This window comes from Protopterus annectens, chromosome 5.part0, assembly GCF_019279795.1.
Source record: "Protopterus annectens isolate FY-2018-M chromosome 5.part0, PAN1.0, whole genome shotgun sequence".
In the NCBI taxonomy this organism is placed as follows: Eukaryota; Metazoa; Chordata; order Ceratodontiformes; family Protopteridae; genus Protopterus; species Protopterus annectens.
Window position 1 is genome coordinate 1501581071 of NC_056735.1, and position 25343 is coordinate 1501606413.

Consider the following 25343-nt stretch of genomic DNA (forward strand, 5'->3'; position numbering starts at 1 on the left):
ATTGTTTTCACCTGCTAGCTCTGCTAGTCCTCCCTGGTTAACTTCCTACTATTTGTTGTGCTTCCTTTTACCTTTCTGTTTCCTCAGGGGTCAGCGCCACGCAAACAAGCGCAAACACACGCACACCAGCTCACATGTGTGCATACATGCTTACAAGGACTACAACTTGCTTATTCTTGCTAAAACACGCGCACACAGGCGCAAACGCGCTTACACAGGTTTCAACAACCTTACACTTGCTTACTCCGGCTTAAACGCGTGCACACAGGCACACACGCGTGCACACAGGCTTACTCGGTTTTACAGGCATGCACATGCTCGCATACATGTTGCAGGCACTTCTACAAGAAACTTTACTGTTGTTCACGGCATACACCTTCAATTTCTTGCCTTTAGCTAGGGTACCTGTTGACACACCTCTTCCAGTGATTAGTATCTGACAGCAGACACATGCCACTCTACTCCAATGAGCTTCACTTCTTTCAGACATACCCCCCTCATGATGTCACCTATCTTCTACTCTGTTACACCCCTTATCCTACTCCTACTCTCCACTGACTGTGCTCTTTTGCTATGTAAACTTGGGATTCACTATCCTTACCCTCATTTGCATAGGATTGCCTACTAATGCTTGGTTACATCTCTTAGACTGAGCTAACCCCCTTAGCAACCTCTACTCAGTAGCCATGTTGTCTTTGGACTGCCATTCCCTTGCATTATATATTACGGATTGCTGTAAAATCCACATTTGTGGATTTTAATTATTGCTTTTCTGGTTTTTACAGCGCAGCGCATTTGAGTGGCACTGCGCTACGCTTAAACATCGGCGATAGGGATAAAAAATATATATTTTTTTTAATTTTGCATCGGTGAACATTGACAATGGCCGTATTTTTGGCCATTGGCATGCTTCCACGACTGGATGCATCCTTCTTTGGAGCTGTCATGGCTCCGTTTTGCTGTTTGCAGAACCGTACTCAGTTGTCAATGGAGTACATTTCTACAAATAACACTACTCTTACACGGACAGGTTAGGGTTTCCTGAATCACAAATTTACCTCATTTGCATACCTTTCAGCAGCAAATGAGGTAATTTGCATAACCTAGCCCTGTCCGTGTAAGAGGAGTTTTAGGAGCTCTCTTGCACGCCACTGCCGGCTGTTCCTGGATCGCTCGGTAGACATGTTGGCTGCATGGAGTCTTACTCTACTCTTAGACTCCGTGCAAGCCTTTGTGAATCCGGCCCAATGTCTGTACAAAGAACTATGAGTTCTCCTACAGTTTATATCACTTATGTGTAGGGCCATCCTGTGTTTAAAGGGTCTAGATGTCTGTCCAATATAGAAAGCACCACAATTACATACTGTCATGTAAATAATCCAATAACTATTGCACATGATAAGAGCCCTAATATCATATACCCTAGTGGTATTGATAGAAGTAAAGGACTTTGTTTTAGATACTACCTTACAGTAAACACAATTCCCCACAGAATTTACTACCTCTCATACGTTCACTTTGTATCATCTTACCCATAAAGGAACTTTTCTTATGTTTATTAAAATATTCACCCCAAATGAGACCTGTTCGATTTCTTGTATATTGAAACTAAAAAGTTTATTTAGGTGACTTACTTGGGGAAACTAACCCCTAATGAATAACTACTTCCGTTCTTGTTTACTTGGAAGGGCACCCTTGGTTACCCGAAAATCTGTAAAAGAACAGAACAACAATATACATTTAAACTTACGGTTAAGTACACCTAGGGGAGTTAACCCCGATTAAGTTACTTATATATACATTGCCCTTCAAGACTAAAGAAAAAGAAAAAGTTAGAAATATTTAGTTTACTTTAGGCTGATTAGCAGCCTATGATTAGACGTAAATTAGAGATGGAAAAGAACGTCTATATATAGTATTTATAGTTCACTCAAGCTAGATTCTATTATATGTATATATATAAAAAAAACTTTTTTACTATATTAATATACAAAAATGTTTTATTATATTAACATATATTTTTACCCTTTTACATCAGTAGTATCTGTGTTGTAAACACCTAATTTTAAATGGATCATTCACTTGTTTTAAACAGGATATGACAAAAGAGTTTTAGGGAACATTTTTACAATATTGATTAATACTTGATATTATATGAAAAGTGTGTGTGGATTTTTATTTTTAAATGTATAACAAATGATCTTAGGGTTTAGGGTTGTTTATGTCAACTTAGTAGTTTACTTATTTTATTTTTAATTGTATGATATATGTAAGCGAAATGTGAAATTTGAAGTTCTATGTTAGTTAAATGGTTGGAAAAGGTCACGGTGATTTGAAACACTTATTACGAGAACTGTCTGTGACCTGATTGGTTGAGTTACATACAGGAGTTTATTTAAACTCGCTGTGAGAGGTAACCGAATGTCTGAAGAAGTCCGGATATTATCCAGACGAAAAGCGCTTCACTCATTACTTTGTTTTCTGTTCCTGTTTTTGTTCGCAAGTTCACAGTTCGTTATATTGTATTTCATGCTTACAAGTAATAAACTTGTGGAAGTATCTCCGTTTGGAATCAGTACTTTTCCTGTGGTTACTTGGTTACATTGTTCGTCTTGTGTTGGTACTCTTTTGCTATGTAAACTTGGGATTCACTATCCTTACCCTCATTTGCATAGGATTGCCTACTAATGCTTGGTTACATCTCTTAGACTGAGCTAACCCTCTTAGCAACCTCTACTCAGTAGCCATGTTGTCTTTGGACTGCCATTCCCTTGCATTGTATATTATGGATTGCTGTAAAATCCACATTTGTGGATTTTAATTATTGCTTTTCTGGTTTTTACAGCGCAGCGCATTTGAGCTACACTGCGCTACGCTTAAACATTGGCGATAGGGATAAAAAAATATATATTTTTTTAATTTTGCATCAGTGAACATTGACAATGGCCATATTTTTGGCCATTGGCATGCTTCCACGACTGGATGCATCCTTCTTTGGAGCTGTCATGGCTCCATTTTGCTATTTGCAGAACCGTACTCAGTTGTCAACGGAGTACATTTCTACAAATAACACTACTCTTACTCGGACAGGTTAGGGTTTCCTGAATCACAAATTTACCTCATTTGCATACCTTTCAGCAGCAAATGAGGTAATTTGCATAACCTAGCCCTGTCTGTGTAAGAGGAGTTTTAGGAGCTCTCTTGCACGCCACTGCCGGCTGTTCCTGGATCGCTCGGTAGACATGTTGGCTGCATGGAGTCTTACTCTACTCTTAGACTCCGTGCAAGCCTTCGTGAATCCGGCCCAATGTCTGTACAAAGAACTATGAATTCTCCTACAGTTTATATCACTTATGTGTAGGGCCATCCAGTGTTTAAAGGGTCTAGATGTCTGTCCAATATAGAAAGCACCACAATTACATACTGTCATGTAAATAATCCAATCACTATTGCACATGATAAGAGCCCTAATATCATATACCCTAGTGGTATTGATAGAAGTAAAGGACTTTGTTTTAGACACTACCTTACAGTAAACACAATTCCCCACAGAATGTACTACCTCTCATACGTTCACTTTGTATCATCTTACCCATAAAGGAACTTTTCTTATGTTTATTAAAATATTCACCCCAAATTTTTACCTCTTCGAAAACCAAAATTACAATGGTCATCTACTATTTGCACAAAAAGGGGTCATTTCTTAAAATAGGCCAATGCTTTTCCACAATCTGTTTTATATGGAATGTGTCAGTACCGTATGTAGTAATAAATAGAAATTTATCAGTAGTCTTTGCTTCTTTCAAATTGTCTATACTTAACTTACTTCTGTCTTGTAATTTACCATGTTCGCGGGCAATAAATACTAGTTTATTATCATATCCCCTATGTACAAATCTATTTTGCATATCTTCTGCTTCTTTTTCATAATCTTGTTCTCTACTGCAAAGGCATTTTAGCCTGATGAATTGTGCTTTAGGTATATTTTTTGTGATGTGTCCAGGATGGCAACTTTTAGCTTCCAGTATCTCGTTCTTTGAAAAAGGTTTTTTGTACATACTTGTTACCACTGTTCCATCAATCAATTTAGTAACATTAACATCAAGAAAATCAATATTAAACTGTTCCACCTTGCTTGTAAATTGAACTCCAAAGCTATTATTATTCAAATAAGTTGTAAACTCATACCATTTTTCTATAGTCCCCACCCAGACACACCAACAAACGTCTAGGTATCTTTGCTACATATCCATATATTTAAATTTATTTGCCTCATTATATATCATTCTAGCCTCTAAATAACCCATAAATAGGTCAGCGTATATGGGTGCAAAATTTGTGCCCATAGCAATACCCCTCATTTGTAAAAAACAATTAGTTTTGTACATAAAGGCATTATGTTCCAACACTATACTTAACATTCTAAGTATAAAGTCAATCTAGGCCCTAGTATATAGCCCAGAATATTTAGCCCAATAATTTTCTGCAGCCAGGCCACTCTTTTGGAGAATGCTAGTATATAATGATTGGATATCTAAAGTACACAGATATGCATGTACTGGAACGTCTATATCATTCATTAGTCTTAAAAATTCAGTAGTGTCCTTAATCCTAGCTCTTATCAATGGCACAAGTGGTTTCAGTTTGCCTTCTAAATAAATAGACAAAGGTTCTGTCAGTGACCCCCGACTAGACACTATTGGTCTACCGGGGGGATTGAAAATCGTTTTGTGTCTTTGGTAATAAGTAAAAAATGGAAGGTTCTATTTCAGTCACTTTCAATTGTTCACAAATCTCTTTTGTTAATAACCCCTTGGTGACAGCATCTTCCAAAAATACATCTATAGTAATCTTAAATCCACCACTTGGGTCAAAAGGTAACTTCATATATGAAATTGGGTCACTGAGTTGCCTCATAACCTCTTTGTCATATTCAGTTGACTCCCATAACATAATTGCCCCACCTTGATCAGCCTTTACAACTGCCACTTTGTCATCTTTCCATAAGTTTTCAAAAGCATCTCCTTGTATTTTATTCAAATTAATACCATAATTTATAAAAATAACATCCTGATTATTATTTAGTTCATGTAAAACATGTTCCTCAAACATTTTAACAGTGGGGTGGTAAGGAGGCTGGAAAGTGGATTTTTTAAGCATAAATTCATGTACAGGCACATTTTCATCCTTATTGTTGAAGAAAAATCTAAGATTCAACAAACGACAAAAGTTTTTAACATCTGTAACAGTGGACAAATGAGATCCAAAAAATGCAGGCACATAACTCAAACCTTTATTGAGTAAATCATTTTCATCTTTTGTTAGAGTATATGGTGTTAAATTCACTACCAATTCATTCTCATTATGTACACCAGTTGTTGGTAAACTTATGTCTCTAATATCATCCTGAATTCTTGTTCCACAGTTCCAATGTCTGTTTCTTTCCCCCTCATCTAAAGGTCCCCTACTGCGCTTAGTAATCGGTGACAAAATGTCCCCTTGTTCCAAAATTTCTACATCAGTATCCATCAAGTTTGAAGAAAACTCAGATGTACTAGAATCTCCTTCAGTAATGTTGACACTAGTTCTCCGTAATATTGAACAAGCTATTTTCCTCTTTATTACCCCTTTCTTTTCTTTTTTATCAGTAGTTAAATGAACCATCCATTTTCTCTGTTTCCAAGTATACATTGCACCGCTTTTAAAATCATTTATATCTCTGGTATATTTTTTTTATTTTACGGGCTTGTAGCTCTTTTTCATAGCTTTCCATCTCTTGTTTATATTTATTATTTCTCATTATAAAGCTGCTCTCCCCAATAAATATCTGTAAATGTTCATAGCTTTCATTAACTTTGGCTGTAAGTTGCACCAAATGCCTGTCATAATAATCAACCAAAAGTTCCAAAAACATTTTAGACGTTACCTTTTGTATGTCTCACCATTTTTTAGTAAAACATTCATCATCCAGGCCCACACCCGGCTCTACATAAACGCGTAGACCTCACGGCGCTATTCTCACAGCTTACAGAAGTAAGCAGAAAATATATATATATATATATAGATATATATATATATATATATATATATATATATATATATATACACACACACATATATATATATATATATATATATATATATATATATATATATATATATATATCAAACATACAAACGGGATTTTAAAAATGGCATAAGTACATGTAGTTCCACAATCAGATATCCTTATGTCAAAATATTTACTTGATGTAATATTATGCAATATATAATCAGACATCTATTTTTTTTAAATAAAGATGAAAAGCAGTAGTGTGTGTTAACTGGTTACAGTAATAAGTAGAAATGTCAGTAAAGACTATGAAAATAATAATCTGTATAGGTAACTCTGTAAATCTTTTAGTAATGTTCAAATATCAATAATGGTGACTGAATATAATTTAGTTCTGAAATAAAAGCTGCAGTTACAGGTCTAAAGAATTGTAAAAAATTCACACAGCCAGAGAACCAGCATAACATAAAAACAAATATTTATCAAACCGCAGTAAATATGCACTCACATATGGATGCTGCTTATATTACCATGCAATCTCACAGAAAACATAAGCTATCAAGATATAATTCAAAAGATAAAATAAACACATACTAAACGTCGACTAAAAATACTTACGTTTTCTGCGTTATTGCATCATGCATTAATCTGTTTTAATGATATCAGATGATACTTGTTTTAGTGTGTTTGTTTTATTGATTATAGACAAACTGATGGATGCTACTAAGTATGTTACTATACATCAGATGATACTTGTTTTAGTGTGTTTGTTTTATTGATTATAGACAAACTGATGGATGCTACTAAGTATGTTTATAATATGTATATTATATTATTTTTGAGCCTTGCATTATTTATTGACTTTATGTAATTGTGGTAATATAAGCAGCCTCCATGTGTGAGTGTATATTTTTTGCAGTTTGAGTTCCGCTAGTATATTGTTTGATTTTAGATAACTTTGGTAATTTAAGCAGCTTCTGTGTGTTGGCATACACTCTTTAGAGTGGAGTGCATAGGTATTTTGATTTTCGCTGTTCACGCAGACTGCATATTGCCATGGTTTGTTAGATCGCAAAGTGATTTAGATATTTTCTTCACAGCTTCTGTATTGGGATAATTTAACAATATGATGTTATGATTAGCAATTTTATTCAGCGGGTGCAGACTCTCGATGTTCCATGTAAATCATTGCAGTTTCAGAAAGTATATGAGTTTTTGCTGCTTATTATATTTATATATATATATATATATATATATATATATATATATATATATATATATATATATATACATATATATACATATATATATATATATATATATATATATATATATACATTTTTGATGTATTTTGTTCTGGATAGCACTAGATTAAATAATAAGTAATCTAGGATGATGGGATATACACACTCGGTTTTACTTGGAGAGGCCTATTAGTTGCTAATTTGTCTCAGAATATGATTGGATGCATTTTGTTTTAAAAGTGAACAGTTATTTAATGTGGTTATGTCTGATGAAACATATTTGGACTATGCAAAAACACTTACATTTTTTAAGTTTTTCTTTTAATAAATGTGTTTTTTTTTTGTGCCGTGTTGGTCCTCTGCCTGTTTGAATTTTCACTATATTTTATTGGAACCGGAGTTCGATCTCATCTGGTGCAGTGATTTTGTTTTTGCTGAGGTCTAAAGAATTGTTTACCATTGAAGGGAAAAATAAATATTACACATAAATATTACACAAAGACAAGTACCTAAATATAAGTAAAAACAACTGCTTAACTCTATTGTTTGTTTATCAGTATGTCTAGCTGCACGTACAACATGGCTGAAATGATACTCACCACACCCTCGATAGAATGCATGTTGGGGGAGGGGAGTGGTGGCTACTTTCCTAAAAGAATGAGCATTGCAGACGTTTTTAGAGAATATGCTGTTTTACTTCACTTTTACATACTATACATCAGACACATTCTGCAGAAAAAGAAATGCACATTTCCTTGAATTGATATATAACAGCCTTTGCAATTCAGCTATTCCACAGGGTGTTACATGAATTTTTTAAAACAAAAAAGCAAGACTCGTTTCATATTGCTCTACTATCTTCCGGAACTCAATAGAATATTACTAGTGCATTGTAACAATACACACATGTATCCATACAACATTTAATATGGGAAACAAAAAAAAATAAGAAATGCTTCTAGGGAATATAAGGTATACTTATGTTAATATGTGGAATACATTCAAATTCAGATAAACGTGATTATCCTCTATTTTGCTTATACTGCTTATAGCTGAGGAAGAAATGTGATACAACAGCCAACAGCAGATGAGACAAATGCAACATTTGGTTGAGACTTTTGATAACATGTATCCAAAAGGTATTTACTTTTTAACTGTGCATATCAAAAATATTGAACAGAATTCAGGGTAGCAATCCTTTTTAAATTGATTTCAGTAGTCCTGCTGTAGACAATTTTGTTATAGCTTCACAGCTGAAAGAAATGCAACTAAAGACTTCACCAATCCAAATAAATGTCTTATACTCTGATTTGTTACCTTGAATAACTGCAATAATTAATGATTTCTTCTTTTTGGATTGTTTTCTGGGTACTGTAAACTCTGTTTTTAAAGGACATAACTTAAACACACAATCAATTCAGAAATAAATAAGCCCTTGCCATTTCAATTCATCACAAGTATGCATAAGCACCACCCTTATACATTCTTCCCAGGTACATAAGCACTTCCCCAAACACTATCCCTAGTGCAAGCATATGTGCTTCCCATGTACAAGTTTACTTCAATAAAGATATTTTTCTGCAGTATTTTACTGTGTTGCTACAGTGCATTTTTTCTGTTTTCTCTCTCCCCACCCTTTTTCCTCTTTTTTCTTATTTTGCTTACGTTTCTTTCTCATTTTTTGTTTCTTTTCCATTTTTTCCTTCATTTATACATGTTCAAATACCTCAGGAATGGACCACACATAACCAGACATGTGCCTCCTAGGCTGTGGCAGGTCTAGCCACCCAGCGGTATAAACCTTGGCTCGAGATGATTGTCACTGCTGAAGTGATACCCCAACTCCATGTGCAAAATGGGAAAAGAGGTTGAGGATGGATGGATGTACCTGGTAGACTAGGGGACGTCCATGTAGGAATAGAATGAAACCGATGGTCCTACATGCACTCAGACATGTGGCAACCTGGTAAGCCTCACAGAAAGTGGGCCTTGGGAATTGGTTGAGGATGTATTGGTAGAGGTAGTAGACAGGATAATTCAGATAGTCAAAGCCTCTCCTCAGCATGTAGAGGACATTCTTGCCTAGTTAGTGTCAGTTACCACACCAATACAGCCCCCTACTCCTTCATCATTGGGGTCCTCCACTGGTAGTGGATGTGTTTGAGGTTCTCTGCACTAGGATTGCAACTGGCACTTTCTCAGCCCTTCTTCATTTACCATTTCTCCTTCATTGTTTTTCCTGTTTCCCACCCACACTACCTTCTTATAAAAAGATTTGAAAAAAAATATGGGGGGGGGTCTATCCATCAACACAAACATACTGCCCAACCTCTCCCATCTCCTCTAGCTCAAACCCTCTTGATGTCTCCCTTGTGTGTTCACCATCAGGGTATCTAAAACGGATACCACATTTGAAAAATGTTATAACCCCTTTCCTTTTTTGTTAAACCTTCAGTATCTTAGCTGCTCTTTGTGGCCTAGCTATGATTGATTTGTTAGCCATCTGGCTACAGAAAGCCTATAAGTGTATTTTTTGCACTTAGTTTGTTATCAGTGATAGTCAACAAAAGTGTGCTGTATTTACTGATTTGCTTGAAATTGTTTTTTTTCAGTGTCTGCATTTTGTTTAAGTTAAAATTGTGCTGCATTTATTGATTTGCTTGAGATTGCTTTTCTCTGTGTCTGCATTTTGTTTTCTGTTTTACTGATAGTTAACAAAATTGTAGTGCTTTTATTTGCTTGATATTTCTGGTCACTGTGTACATTCTGTTCAGCTGGTTTCTTAGCGGGGGTTGGTCTACCTTCTTTTGAAGCCAACCTACCCAAGGTGTGAGCACAGTTTTTTGTGTTATCTGATTCCCTGAGGCTCTTAAGTTTTCCTGTATACTATTCTATAAGGAGTTACAATTCTGTGAGACAGTATAAATATCTTAGCTGCTCTTTGTGGCCTAGCTGTGACTGATTCAATAGCCATTTGGATACAGAAAACCATAAGTGTATTTTTTGCACTTAATCTGTTATCAGTGATAGTCAACAAAACTGTGCTGCATTTATTGATTTGCTTGAGATTGATTTTTTCAGAGTCTACATTTTGCTTTTCCCACCCTCCGACACTTGTGTTGGTGTATTCTTAAATTTGGTGCCTTTGAAATTTCCCACCCTTGCTGTAAATTTAATTTAGGACACTCCTTGCAGTCCATATCATTTGCTTACTGTACTGAATACAGGGTGATCACTTGGGTAGGACTACCCCCTTGTTCTTTAATTTTGGACACTCCTCTCAGCCCCATCTCATTAGCACATTATACTGTGTACAGAGAGAGCATTTGGGAAGGCCAACCCCCTTAGTTTCTTAATCTTGAATTATCTGCTGTTTCTTCCCTCTCCACAAAACAAAACAAAAAAATGTTTACACTTTATTTAGCTGCTTTTACTGTAACTGTGTTCTTCCTGCTTGCTCTTAAGTGTTGAAGTGGTTTTATTCTGCTGTATTTATTACTGTCCGTTAGTAGCCTGATTAAATTTTTCTGATATCCTATCCCTTTTAGTTTTGGTTTTATCACTTGGGCTTCCGGCCAATTATTTTACATTTAAGAAGTCTTTTGTGGTCTACACTCTTGTGGACAAACCCTTATAAAAACCCTCTCTCCTCAAGTCTATCCAAGTTTCAGAACACTATGCCTGGACAATTCCCATCAGTTTCTCCTGCCAGCCTGGTTGACATAGGCATACTGAGACAGTGTAGCAGCTGTTGCATGTTCACTGACAACCCTCTTCTGCTAGCACATAATTCTTCTACTTGCAAGAAATGCATCTATATCAGTAGCCTGGAATCCATGCTCTCTTGTGCCTCAGTCAGTACCCCTGACAAAGAGAAGGTTGCCAGCACAAACACCACACATCCCACATCACATAGCCAAGCACAACATGCACCCACCTATACAGAAGTCCTCAATAAAAACTTACCTAAACAGCAGAGACCTCCAAAACACACTCACTAACATTCCACACACAATACTAAATACATCACAGACAGCAGACAACACACCAGTTTCTCACAAACACAGCCCATAAGGCATAACAATAAACTCATACAACCGATAAAGCAAAACATTAAGCCAAACATACTGGTCATTTGTGACTCAGTTGTGAGACACAGCAATATCTCACTCACCAGGCTCAACAAGGAGAATATCATGGTCAGTTGTCTGTCAGGTGCCAGAATCTGCCACATCACACATGCACTTAAGTCTCTCCACAACAGGTACAAGTATGACTCTGTCATTGTTCATGTTGGTGTGAATGACTTGAGACGTACCTCTCTGGACTATATGAAGAGAGACATGATTGAGCTGTCAGAGTATGTCCCAGGCAGTTATGATCCTCCTACCTTCACTAAGAATGATACCACAATACCAACAAAAAATAATTGACTTCATCTATTGGCTTAGTTTCTGGTGTCATTCCAAGGGGATCCAGTATCTGTCTGCCTGGGTTGACATGGTTGACATGCCTTGATGCTTTTCCAGAGATGGCCTCCACTTGTCACCCCTGGGATTCAGGATTCTGGCCAAGGCTCTTGCCTCCACCATTGTGCCTTTTTTAGGAAATGTCCGACAGACAAATCTTCCAATATAAAAGATCTGTCAAAAAGCAAATTGAAGGTCATGCTGCTTAATGCTGGGAGCCTTAACCTGAAAATGCACTCACTGGAGGCTCTCCTAGCACTGGAAGATGCTATCTGTGCAGTCACAGAAACTTGGTTCAGGGCTGCAGAGAGCACTCCTGCCTTACCAGACTATCCCTCATTCCACACATTCTGACTGCAAAATGAGGTTGGGAAGACTAAGGGTGGTGGAGTTTTATTTTCATTGAAGACAAGCATACCTCCAGACTGGTTTGCTAGCATGATGTACTAAAACGTCTCCAGGTGCAGCTGGCAATTGGCAAACCACCCATCTAAGTTATAGCCAGCTATAGACCCCCTCCATGACTCAGGACACCCACTCCTCCTACCTTGACCTACTTGAGTCCATCCTCTAACACCCTGATCCTTGGTGGCTTCAACTACTGCACCATAAACTGGATGAACTATTCCTGCTCTAATGCACTTACCCAATGATTTCTTGACTTTATCATTTCTAAAGCACTAGACCAGCTTGTCTCATCCCCCAAAATGGGAGATAGCACTCCAGATTTGGTTCTCATCAACATGGGTGACTGCTGGACCACCCCCATAGTAAGTTCTTCCCTGGTGAGATCAGACCATCATTCTGTCTCAATCAAAGTGTCTGTCCCATCCAACCCCCCCCCCCCAGCTGTAACCAGGCTAAAAAACTTCTCAAAAACTGCCTACAACCTTCTAAGGGTGGGTATTAGTAGCTTCACACCACTGCTCTCCTCAGAGGATGCAGACAAATATGCTGAACAGTATGCCAGTGCAGTATACAAGAATCCTGTGCAACTGCATGGAGTCAGCCACACCCAACAGAACTAAAACTTGCTCCTCAAGGAAACAGAAACATATGTGGTGGACATCCTCTATCAACAGGCTTTAAAACAAAAGGAAGAAACTGTTGTCCAAGGGTAAAAAGGCACAAATTCCCAATTGGAAAAACTCCCTCCTTAGCCTCAACAAGCAAATTAGATCACTAGTGAAAACCCCCAAAGCCAATTATTAATCAAAACTAACCTCTGAAGCAAAGGCTGACCACAAAGCCTTTTTCAGTTATGTCAGAAACCTCCATGGCAAAGCCCAGGTTTGTTCCGAATTAGTTCTTAATGGCACCACTTACACTGATCCTTTTGACTTAGCCAACCTGCTAGCAGATAGGTTCAGAGTAAACTTCACCTTGTCACCACCAAAGGCCCATTTGACAACCCCGATACTTGCCCCACACCTCACATCTCCATAGATGAAGTGTTAAAGGCCCTATCCAAGGCAAAGAACACAGCTTCCATGTGACCTGATAGTATCACAGGCTGTATTCTGCAACATCTCCAGAAAAGAACTAGCCTCACCATTGAGCACCCTTTTCAACCATAGCCTAAGTACAGGCTTTATTCCAGCAGAGTTGAAAACTGCCATTGTCATCTCTTTGCAGAAAGGTGGTGCCACTACTGACCCTGGAAACTATCACCCCATTAGCTTGACAAGTCTGATCTGTAAGGCCATTGAGCATATTATTATGGACCTCATAAACAAGGATATAGGCAATCTCAAAGCACTTGACCCCACCCAGTTCGAATTTGTTAAGGGAGGTCTTGTCTATAGAACCAGTTTGATTTTTTTGAGACTGTCACCAAGGCACTGGATGAGGGAAAGTCAGTACATACATCTTACCTTGACTAGGCCAAAGCCTCTGACACAATCCCCCACTTGGGCATCATCAAAAAATCAAACACAACTTGTCATAAATCCCTGTCTCATCAGCTGGGTGGCCAACTGGCTCACTGATAGGACCCACAAGGTCAAAATAGGTGCCACCACCTCTGACAGAAGACCTGTCACTAATGGTGACCCCAGGGATCTGTCCTGGGATACCTATTGTTGGGGATCTAATTCTCAGAGGTCCAGGCAAAGACAAAAGGCCTGTGGCTGACCAAGTTTGTGGACGACTGTAAGTTGGGTGCTGTCATTGACTATACAAATGATGTTAACATACTCCAAGAGGGTCTCACTGGTGCCAAAGTCATGGCCTTAAGTTAAATGCAAAAAAATGTATTATCATACCATTCTGCAAAAATACGGCCCCTACTGATTACCACATTAACAGTAACCCCCTAAGCACACAACCTGTGGTGAGAGACCTGAGTACACAATTTGACAACAATCTCACATTTGACCATCATGTAGCAGCAGTGGTCAGAAAAGCCTTTTACTTGGTTTATCTCATAAGTAAAGGGATTGCATCCAGAAAAAAGGAGGTTATTACCTCTCTGTATTCCTCCCTCATTAGGTCAATAATTGAGTACACCATCCTGTTTGGTATGTATCTCTCCAAACACCTGAACCAACAGGAAAGGCTACAGGAAATACCTCACAAAGAGAATCCATGGCCTCCAACACCTGTCCTATGTGGTCAGGCTCAAATCACTATCAGTCTACTCTGTATCATACAAATTGCTCAGAGGTGATCTGTGTCTCGCCTACAAGGCAATCTCAGACCCTGCTCTACTAGAGATGCTCCACATCTGTAAGTCTAACTCCTCATGTAGTACCCAGTAAAAAGGCTTAAATCTAATATGTAACATTAAAAAACCTGCTGAAGAGACAGGTTTGTCTCCCAGAGGCTGCCCCATCTCTGGAATAGACTCCCCATACACGTCAAACAAAGTACATCGCTGACCCTCTTCAAGTGCAAGCTTGAAGTGTGGATGGGTAACCGCAAATTTGTCCCAGGGTTCCAACTGTGTTCCTCATTGACAGGAGTGACAGGTGCTGATTGGGTTTTTTTTTGAGGATAAACTCTTGGCTAGGATTGTAATGGCCCCAGAGCCATTAGCCTAGTAACCTCCTATGATCCTATGATCCTTAGCTGCTGCACAGTCTGCAGCTTTTCTAAAATGCTTTGAGTGTGACTGCTTGCTTGCCTACAATATACCATGGCATATGAAAGCATGTATTTTATACAATTTACACTTTTACAAAAAGTGGGGATGATTACAGAAATTGCTTCATTATCCCGTATTCATTGCACTTGCATTTCACTGACCTTATTTACAAATCTATGTAGCATTGCAGTTCTACTGTCTGCACATGATTGGTTATGCACTTCACCTTCTTCACTATTTCCCTCCCATACTACCCTCTAATAAAAAAAAAAAAAATTTTTTAAATATTAGGGGGTCTGTCCGCTAACAAAAACATACTGCCCATCCTCTTCTCCCTTTTCTGGCTCAAGCCCTCTTGATGTTTCCCTTTTGTGTTCACCTCTTTGTTTTGTCTCCCTTTCTTGATCTGTCCTATCACACCCTTTCTATTTTTTAATGGAATCATCAAGGTGTCCACATAAAGATACCCCATATGAAAAAGTTATAACCCCTTTCCTTAAAAAAAAAAAAAAAAAAAAAAAAACTGTTAGCTGCTGCACAGTCTGCAGCTTTTCTAAAATGCTTTGAGCATGACTGCATGCTTGCCTCCAATATGCCATGGCATATACCATTTATGACTCTGCGCAATAATTTGTACTTATGAATGGAAGAACTTTATACAATTTACACTTTTAAAAAATGGGCATTATTACGGGAATTGCATTACTTTTCCATATTCATTGCACCTGTATTTTGCTGACCTTATTTGCAGACCCAGAGAAGGTATACCAGACTATATGTTTACATTGTATACATTGTCTAATATTAATATTAGCTGCATAAGGCTGGTGAAAATTAATATATTTTAAATAGTTTCACTGTACACAAGATGCTTACTAATATAACAATTTCACCAGCATGGATAATTATTTACATATATACTGTTATAAATGGAGTTGTGCTTTTCTTTAATAACAATAATAATACCAATAATAATAATATGTAATAGCAATGACCAAAATCCCTACCTTTTCTTTTATCTTGCATTCTCACACAATTGTTAGAAATATTCTTTCACGACTGAAGCTTTGCTATAGAGCCTCTTGGCTCCTGTCACCAGTTGCATACTAATCCATTGCCAGAAATGTCCCGACTCCTATGACTGATTATACTGTGTCCATCCTGTGTTTATGGTCTGGCACTAAGACTCAAAAACTCCAGGTAGCACAAAACAGTACCGACCACAGTAAACTGTTGAAGGCTTGTAACTGTGTCAAGTTGTTTTATTCCTATTACAAGGCTTAATTTTTTTTTGAATTGCTGTTAAGCTTTATATTGAAATATCTGCTGTTCGATTACTATTTTTTTAATCTGTTTGAAATTTTTTGTATTCTTGGGGATTTCCCCCTCAGGACTTTGCTGAAAATGGGCTATGGCCCATTCGGATGATCCCGGTGAACAAAATATAAATAAATAAATACTATCTACCCATGTAATGAAGGGCCATAGTGCTTCTCAGCAATTTTGCTTTTAAGCATTTTTGTCCAGTGTCTAACCTTAAAAATGAACTCTTTCTATTAGACAACTTGCTTACAGTCAATAAGGCAGCCAAAATGACAGTATCGGCCTACTGAGACACCATTCAAGGCTGCTATAGGCAAATAGAGTTCAATAAATTTTGTCTAGCTATATGGAACAATCTTCCTATAGAAAGTAGATCCCAAAACACATTAGACTTATTAAAGTCCAAACTGAAAAAGTACATTCAACAAGAATCGGTATGTAAATGTTTTCGGGATGCAGGGTAACCCCTACTGGCAACGTTATTTGTGACTTGTGCAAACCAGGATGATGATTTTACTTGCACACTCTAATATCTTCACTGTGAGGATAATCTGTTTTTACCAATACAATTTCTGTGCATTATGTAAATATGTAAATATGCAATAATACTACTTTGTTTAGATATAAATATACAATGCCAAGGTTTTGTAAATTGCTTAGAGTGCATGTGTTTACTTACTGAAACATTTGACCTCTTTATTTTATATGTACTGTCACATTTATGCATTGCATTTCTGTTATCTTATTTTCACTACTCATCTATGAGCTTGAGGCTTGGCTGAATAGCATCACTAGACTGATCGCATACCTGGCTGTTGATAAATAAATTGATAATTTATATGACAGTTTTCACATTTGCTCATTAAGTGCATCTTTTCTCTTTCAGCATACCAGAATATTCGTTTTCCTAAATTTTAGAGTGAATTATTAAATTAGATAGCTTAATTTTTATGAACATTTCAAGGCACAGTTTACTAGGGAGTGCCCATATGCTGTAAAATTGGGAAAGTTGCAGCAGGTATTTAAAACAACACCAAGTATGACTTTAAAACAATAGGCACTTTTACCATTTGACTGAAATTCTGGACATTAAACTTTATTATTGATTGAATTTCTAATGTTAATGTTGCATGTTACATTCAGGTAAATGAAAAATGGTCATCTGAAAAGACACCTGCTGTTAGAGATAAATGAATATATTACACAAAGGAGTATTCATCCTTTATAGCACAAGTGTCAGGCTATTTGTAAAAACAATACTCATGCCAGTTTTATTTCTTCTGACATTAATCTTAACTTAAATATTTGATGTTATATCATAGAATTTATGGATACTGCAACCCATAAGTGAAAATTCTATTCAGCATGAAAAATGGGATACTACTTCTATGCCATGGTTTCAGTGAGACCTGTTTAATTATAACAATTGCAATAAATCATTGCATTGTAGCTATTCTCTGTAACTGCTGCAACGACTACCTGGCATCCTTTTTATTCACCCTATCCGGCAGATTATAATTGATAGCATTTAGGTTCTGTGTAGTACTAACTCTATTCTTTTATTTAAAATAACACAAGTATCTGCCATGCCTTTCTGCCTATTTCTTATAAAACTAAAAAAAATAATAAAATAGAGAGAGAAAGAGAGAGAGAGAGAGAGAGAGAGAATAAAATATTTAATAAACATTTGTGACAAAACATGTCTGCTGTTTTATTCAAATGTATATACCCTAACGGACTTCTATGCCCTGCCACACACCTGACCGATGAGTATTTGGATTGTCATGCAAGTGACCAAATCTGAAGTTAAATCTTATATATTTTTATTGTAGAAAAGTCATTATAAAAAGGGAAAAATAGTGTTAAAGATCACTGAAAAAGAGAATGAATTAAATAATTCCCAGAAATGTAATACACTGCTACTTATTTCTTTGTTTAAACCAAGATTTTCTTAGGTTTAAAGCATATAGCCTTACAGTTTCATTTTGCTGCATGTTTTAGATCACTTATATCATGGTAACTGGAACACACAATGCTTGGCATGCGAAAGTACTTGATTTACACAGTACTGAGTATACATGTAAACATAAATCAGCATAACACTGAAAAATGCTTATATGATAGCATTCATTTTTTAATGAGAACATCATGTACTTTTAAAAGTTCATGCACCTTTTCTATAATACTGTAAGTCATTTCATTTTGGTGTGTTTTAAATTTACATTTTATTGATGAAATACAAATATAGTACCCCCAAAAAGAAGAGAGTGTAGTAAATGGGTGGAATGAAGAGCCACTGACAGAAAATCTACTGAATATTGAAAGATAAAAAAGGCTGCTAAAACAACGTTTGGCGAACTTCAAAGGGACATTTTTAAAGGGAGAATGCCCTCCTACACACACATACACACGTGCACACACAAACATACACACATGTGCAAACACATACACACACACACACACACACACACACACACACACACACACACACACACACCCTCCATGTTGGCACTTCACCCACAAATCCCTGAAATCTATATAAAGCTATCAGTAGGTCACATAACAGTAGAGAAAAAGAACATAACTCCACTGTCACTAAAATTTGCTTTGATCTTTTGTTTGATCTATCAGCATTCAGTAGATTTTCTGTCAATAAATTCACAGGCTAATAGTGAAAGAAAGCATGGAACTTTCACATAAACCACAAACTAAAATCAGCAATAACTTGAAAATGGCCCCAAATAATACAAAGGCATTTAATGAATTAAATTATTAAAGGTGTTTGGATTACAACTGGCATTTTTCACATTTTTGTTTTTTTTTAATAAATTAACAAACGCCCAGGAAATGCAGTATTTAATGTGATTGTTAGCATTATTATTATTATTATTATTATTATTATTATTATTATGCGGCCGTGGTGGTGCAGCAGTTAGTGTTGCTGCCTCACAGCAAGAGGTTCTCGGGTTTGATTCTCAGCTGGAGTGCCTTCTTTGCAGAGTCTGCATGTCCTCCCTGTGGTTGCGTGTGTCTTCTCTGGGTGCTCCAGTTTCCTCCTACATCCCAAAGACATGCTGTAGGTGGATCGGACACTCTAAATTGGCCCTAGGCATGAATGTGTGTGTGTGTGCCTTCCGTGGAAGGCTGGCAACTTGACACCATAAAACCCTGCTGCCAATCATGAGCGGACAGGTGATCTGCTGTGTCATCCCCTAACTGGGAAAAGCTGAAAGAAAAAGAAGATTATTGTTATTATTAAGTATTGAACTAATTCCATCATCATGGAGAAATGAATAAGAGTGATAACCAAGATAAAAAGCAGTCGCATATTTGAAAGCTACAAATAAATCTAGAAACTAAAGCAGAAAATATCTAGTTTCCTTGAGTAATATTAAGCATTCATCACAAATGCAAAGACAGGATAGTACACAGGTAGAAATCTGCAACATTCTCATTTATTTATGCTCCAGTATTAGTACACTATATCTCTAATTAGGTTTGCTATCACATGTTCGACATGACATTGTTCAAATGTACAGATGTCCGAACCAAATGTTCAGAAATCTCATCAGCGAACAGTGTAAATGTCAAACTGACCATTTCAGTGCAGTCAGATTTTAAAAATGTCGACTACACTGAAATGCTCCTACCTAATCAACAGACTAAAACAGGTTTTTGCAGGGGGGGGCAAGCCCCCTGCACCCCCCACTCAAACTCCGAGATCACACTACAGTGAGGGTAAGGGTACATTTCCCCATCACCACTATAGTGCACTCTGCACCACAGTGTTGGAGCTGACAACAGCGGCCATTCGCTCATGTCAGCTTCGGCATTGTGGTGATTGAACTACCGGATCTGCCAAGTGGTTTTCGCACATAGTTTGTTCATCTAAAAATGAACATGTGATAGTAAACCCTCTAACTATATATACACGCATACTTATATTTATATATATATATATATATATATATATATATATATATTATATACCTATATATGCATACATATCTATCTATATCTATCTATAGATATATATATATATATATATATATATATATATATATATATATATATATGTATAGATAGATAGATAGATAGATAGATATAGATCCCCTATACATGATTGAATTTTCAGTTACCCGAAACTTAAAAGGATGAGGTGACTTCACTGAAAACTTACCTTCATGAACACTTGGATTACAGGAATTTTACTCCAGGAAAGGAAACACTTGGCCACCATGGTGAACTTTGCCCTTTTCCCCACTGTAGTGCAATCTTGGAATTGGTATATTTAGTTGGGGGGAGTGGTGGGTTGGGAGGTAAAGGCCCCCACTTGGGTGGGTTTGATTTGCTTCGGTTTATTTTGTTGTGTTGGCCAAGTGGTTCCTTTCCCCGAGTAAAATTGCAGTGATAATATATATAAATATATATATATATATATATATATATATATATATATATATATATATATAGATATATAGATATATATATATATATACACATACATATATGCTTTCACTTCATAATCTCAAAATGTTGAAATCTCGAATTTCAGCATTTCGAAACTATGAAGCTGAACCATTCACAATCCCGAAACCCACAATCACGAATCACACAATCACGAACATACATACACCATACACCGCATAACACACACACACCATTGCACCCACAGCACACAAGCCACACAACCCTACACTATATACAGGCAGGGGGGCAAGCCCCCCTGCACCCCCCATGTGGGGGACTGAACCCCCTATACCCCCTACTTATATATACCAACTCCGAGATCGCACATAACAAAAAAAAAACTTCACACCATGGCATTCTACACTCACTCGCACACAAATACACATCACACATACACAAACACCAACAAATCCAACACTCACACTCATACTTACACCTCCCTACCCTTAGCCACAGATACAACGTACAAAACACACACACTCACTCACTTTCATTTTCAGACACCATACCAGCCAAATACTTCATACAATATACCGGAAATGCATAAGAGCAGATTTGAGATATTCAAATTCGCTCTTATGCACATTCAACATTTTGCATTTTCAGCTTCATGGTCTTGGAATGCTGAAATTCGAGATCAGCATTTCGAGATTATGAAGTGAAACCATATGTATATATCTGTGCGTGTTTGTGTATATGTGTGTGTGTGTGTGCGTGTGTGTGTGTGTGTGTTTCTGTATATGTATTATAAATGTTTCAATTCTAATTAATTGTGATGTATCTCAAATGCATATTGTACATAAACTTCTGGAAATAGCCATGTAAACATTTATTTGTGAATCTGCAAGCACTGGCTGTGCTCTGAAACTGACAAAAACATAAGCTTGACATGGGGCTCCATGCTATGCAACCCAGTCATAACACTGGGTTTCATGCTGTAGCACACAAGGCTGCCTCCAAAACAGTTATAACAGTGATTTTACAGCATTAATATCTATAATGCACTTTATGCTTTCATAATAGTGAAAGTATGTAACAGATTTTCTTCATTTTTCTGATTCATGAAATACATTACACTGCCATAATTGCTATCCTACAAATGAACAACTGGATCAGTCATTCCATGGGGGTCATGCATCCGTGAGGTAGGTAAGAGTCCTAATGACCATTCATTTCTGTCTCAGAAGTCCTATTGACAAATCAGTTCCCCTGCTATAAAATTCATTTTGTAAGGAGCGAGTCAGTCTGAAGGTATTGTGGAGTAGTCTCTATTTATGAAATTCATTTTGTAAGGAGGAAGTCAGTCTGAAGGTATTGTGGAGTAGTCTCTATTTATGAAATTCATTTTGTAAGGAGCGAGTCAGTCTAAAGGTATTGTGCAGTAGTCTCTATTTATGAATTTCATTTTGTAAGGAGCGAGTCAGTCTGAAGGTATTGTACAGTAGTCTCTATTTATGAAATTCATTTTGTAAGGAGCGAGTCAGTCTGAAAGTATTGTGGAGTAGTCTCTATTTATGAAATTCATTTTCTAAGGAGCGAGTCAGTCTGAAGGTATTGTGCAGTAGTCTCTATCTATGAAATTCATTTTGTAAGGAGCGAGTCAGTCTGAAGGTATTGTGGAGTAGTCTCTATTTATGAAATTCATTTTGTAAGGAGCGAGTCAGTCTGAAGGTATTGTGGAGTAGTCTCTATTTATGAAATTCATTTTGTAAGGAGCGAGTCAGTCTGAAGGTATTGTGCAGTAGTCTCTATCTATGAAATTCATTTTGTAAGGAGCGAGTCAGTCTGAAGGTATTGTGGAGTAGTCTCTATCTATGAAATTCATTTTGTAAGGAGCGAGTCAGTCTGAAGATATTGTGGAGTAGTCTCTATCTATGAAATTCATTTTGTAAGGAGCGAGTCAGTCTGAAGGTATTGTGGAGTAGTCTCTATTTATGAAATTCATTTTGTAAGGAGCGAGTCAGTCTGAAGGTATTGTGCAGTAGTCTCTATTTATGAAATTCATTTTGTAAGGAGCGAGTCAGTCTGAAGGTATTGTGCAGTAGTCTCTATTTATGAATTTCATTTTGTAAGGAGCGAGTCAGTCTGAAGGTATTGTGCAGTAGTCTCTATTTATGAAATTCATTTTGTAAGGAGCGAGTCAGTCTGAAAGTATTGTGGAGTAGTCTCTATTTATGAAATTCATTTTGTAAGGAGCAAGTCAGTCTGAAGGTATTGTGGAGTAGTCTCTATCTATGAAATTCATTTTGTAAGGAGCGAGTCAGTCTGAAGGTATTGTGGAGTAGTCTCTATCTATGAAATTCATTTTGTAAGGAGCGAGTCAGTCTGAAGGTATTGTGGAGTAGTCTCTATTTATGAAATTCATTTTGTAAGGAGCGAGTCAGTCTGAAGGTATTGTGGAGTAGTCTCTATTTATGAAATTCATTTTGTAAGGAGCGAGTCAGTCTGAAGGTATTGTGGAGTAGTCTCTATTTATGAAATTCATTTTGTAAGGAGCGAGTCAGTCTGAAGGTATTGTGCAGTAGTCTCTATTTATGAATTTCATTTTGTAAGGAGTGAGTCAGTCTGAAGGTATTGTGCAGTAGTCTCTATTTATGAAATTCATTTTGTAAGGAGCGAGTCAGTCTGAAGGTATTGTGGAGTAGTCTCTATTTATGAAATTTATTTTGTAAGGAGCGAGTCAGTCTGAAGGTATTGTGGAGTAGTCTCTATCTATGAAATTCATTTTGTAAGGAGCAAGTCAGTCTGAAGGTATTGTGGAGTAGTCTCTATCTATGAAATTCATTTTGTAAGGAGCGAGTCAGTCTAAAGGTATTGTGGAGTAGTCTCTATTTATGAAATTCATTTTGTAAGGAGCGAGTCAGTCTGAAGGTATTGTGCAGTAGTCTCTATCTATGAAATTCATTTTGTAAGGAGCGAGTCAGTCTGAAGGTATTGTGGAGTAGTCTCTATTTATGAAATTCATTTTGTAAGGAGCAAGTCAGTCTGAAGGTATTGTGGAGTAGTCTCTATCTATGAAATTCATTTTGTAAGGAGCGAGTCAGTCTGAAGATATTGTGGAGTAGTCTCTATCTATGAAATTCATTTTGTAAGGAGCGAGTCAGTCTGAAGGTATTGTGGAGTAGTCTCTATCTATGAAATTCATTTTGTAAGGAGCGAGTCAGTCTGAAGGTATTGTGCAGTAGTCTCTATCTATGAAATTCATTTTGTAAGGAGCGAGTCAGTCTGAAGGTATTGTGCAGTAGTCTCTATCTATGAAATTCATTTTGTAAGGAGCGAGTCAGTCTGAAGATATTGTGGAGTAGTCTCTATTTATGAAATTCATTTTGTAAGGAGCGAGTCAGTCTGAAGGTATTGTGGAGTAGTCTCTATTTATGAAATTCATTTTGTAAGGAGCGAGTCAGTCTGAAGGTATTGTGGAGTAGTCTCTATCTATGAAATTAATTTTGTAAGGAGCGAGTCAGTCTGAAGGTATTGTGCAGTAGTCTCTATCTATGAAATTCATTTTGTAAGGAGCGAGTCAGTCTGAAGGTATTGTGGAGTAGTCTCTATTTATGAAATTAATTTTGTAAGGAGCGAGTCAGTCTGAAGGTATTGTGCAGTAGTCTCTATTTATGAAATTCATTTTGTAAGGAGCGAGTCAGTCTGAAGGTATTGTGCAGTAGTCTCTATTTATGAAATTCATTTTGTAAGGAGCAAGTCAGTCTGAAGGTATTGTGGAGTAGTCTCTATTTATGAAATTCATTTTGTAAGGAGCGAGTCAGTCTGAAGGTATTGTGGAGTAGTCTCTATTTATGAAATTCATTTTGTAAGGAGCGAGTCAGTCTGAAGGTATTGTGCAGTAGTCTCTATCTATGAAATAAATTTTATAAGGAGCGAGTCAGTCTGAAGGTATTGTGGACTAGTCTCTATTTATGAAATTCATTTTGTAAGGAGCGAGTCAGTCTGAAGGTATTGTGGAGTAGTCTCTATTTATGAAATTCATTTTGTAAGGAGCGAGTCAGTCTAAAGGTATTGTGCAGTAGTCTCTATCTATGAAATTCATTTTGTAAGGAGCGAGTCAGTCTGAAGGTATTGTGGAGTAGTCTCTATCTATGAAATTCATTTTGTAAGGAGCGAGTCAGTCTAAAGGTACTGTGCAGTAGTCTCTATTTCCTTTTTATTAGACAATCCAAAGACATGTATGCTGAAAAATGCATTTACCTCCCCCATCTCTAAAGTGCGCATGGTCCTCTAGCTGCATTTCAAAAATGGTGGCCAAGGATTATGATCAAATTAAACTTAAATTTAATTATAATCCACAATAAAGTATAGCAGCGAGACAACCAGGCAGTCCATTCTCTTCCTTTTTCATAAATTTATTAGCAAGAATAGAAACATCAAACTGGGTAAGCGATTTTGTTAAAAATCTTCATCAGACCATCTAACCATTTTATCGATTTTGTAATTTTGACTGGCTTTGCATTTTACAAATGAGTGATGAAATATATTTTGTCTTACAGGCTGAAGACTATGCTGTCCTGAAAATCTCCTAAGTCTTCTAAATGCATTCAGTTATCAATTTACCCAATATACTTGAACATTTTTAGTATAAACAGACAGTGGGAATATTTTTTTAGCAAAAATAAGCATTTTCTTTGCTTTTAGGTGAAGGGACTGCTGCATTAGCATATTACATTTAGGGAAGTATTGAGACATAG